This window comes from Amblyomma maculatum, chromosome 8 (genome assembly GCF_055883805.1).
Source record: "Amblyomma maculatum isolate TAMU_Amacu chromosome 8, ASM5588380v1, whole genome shotgun sequence".
Classification (NCBI taxonomy): Eukaryota; Metazoa; Arthropoda; class Arachnida; order Ixodida; family Ixodidae; genus Amblyomma; species Amblyomma maculatum.
The window spans coordinates 39,108,431-39,109,639 of record NC_139351.1 but is presented as its reverse complement, the minus strand read 5'-3'; the positions used below and the strand labels follow the sequence as shown (position 1 = coordinate 39,109,639).

General features: G+C 44.7%; 1 pseudogene; it reads left to right on the top strand.

Moving 5' to 3' along the window:
* Positions 1-759: 759 nt before the first annotated feature.
* Positions 760-1,209, top strand: LOC146181023 (rhomboid-related protein 4 pseudogene; annotated as a pseudogene).

The window sequence follows — 1,209 nt, the reverse complement described above, 5'->3', positions numbered from 1 at the left end:
CATTTACAGTTCCGGTCCTCCGGTGTGAGTTACTTCACAATTATAATATTGCTACTGGAAGATTTGTGTGTTAGCGCTGATTTGTGTGAATTGTACTTTTTTTCTTATTATTATGTTTTTATTTTTTTTTTAATTTTAACTCATTTTTTATTGTTTTCTACTACTAACGCCTCAAAAGTCGAATTATTTCAGCAACACTAACTCCTAATTATTAGGTTATCTATCATACAGTCTAATCGACATTATCAATTATGGTTGGTTGGTTGGTTGGTTGGTTTGTGCGGTTTAACGTCCCAAAGCAACTCAGACTATGAGAGACGCCGTAGTGGAGGACTCCGGAAATTTCGACCACCTGGAGTTCTTTAACGTGCACTGACATCGCACAGCATTATGTCACCTACATTGAATTCTGGCCAGTCCCCTACTGTGGGTATGTGCTACTATAAAGAAGAAGAAGAAGAAGAAGAAGAAGAAGAAGAAGAAGAAGAAGAAGAAGAAGAAGAAGAAGAAGAAGAAGAAGAAGAAGAAGAAGAAGAAGAAGAAGAAGAAGAAGAAGAAGAAGAAGAAGAAGAAGAAGAAGAAGAAGAAGAAGAAGAAGAAGAAGAAGAAGAAGAAGAAGAAGAAGAAGAAGAAGAAGAAGAAGAAGAAGAAGAAGAAGAAGAAGAAGAAGAAGAAGAAGAAGAAGAAGAAGAAGAAGACAGCACGTCTGTGCTGCGAAGGTTGGGAGATTTGTGGGGTGTAGGCCTTCTGCTGGCGCGCATGTTCTTCGAGGTGGGACCCCGCAACATCCCGCCGGTCACCGCAGCGGCGACGATGCTGCAGGTGGCAATCTACTGCAGGCTGATGCCCGTCATGTGGAAGTCTCCCTGGGATGTGTGCATGAGTGTAGATAGCGTCCTGTGGCGAAGGCAGTGGAGGCGGGTCATCGTGAGCCAGCTAGAGCACGCCGACAGTATGCACCTGTACTTCAACATGCTGTCCTTCGTCTGGAAGGGAATCCTTCTAGAGAAGGAGATGGGCAGCGTGAAATTCGGACGCGTCTTAATCCTCTTCATCATCGAGGTGGGGGCCCTCCACCTGCTGCTTTATTCTGTCTTTGGTTGCCTATTTCAGAATGACTACTCCGAGAATGTGTGCTCCATTGGTCTCTCCGGTGTGGTCTTCGCGCTCAAGGTGAGCCTTGTCGTAGAGAACCCGGAGGTGTACTGA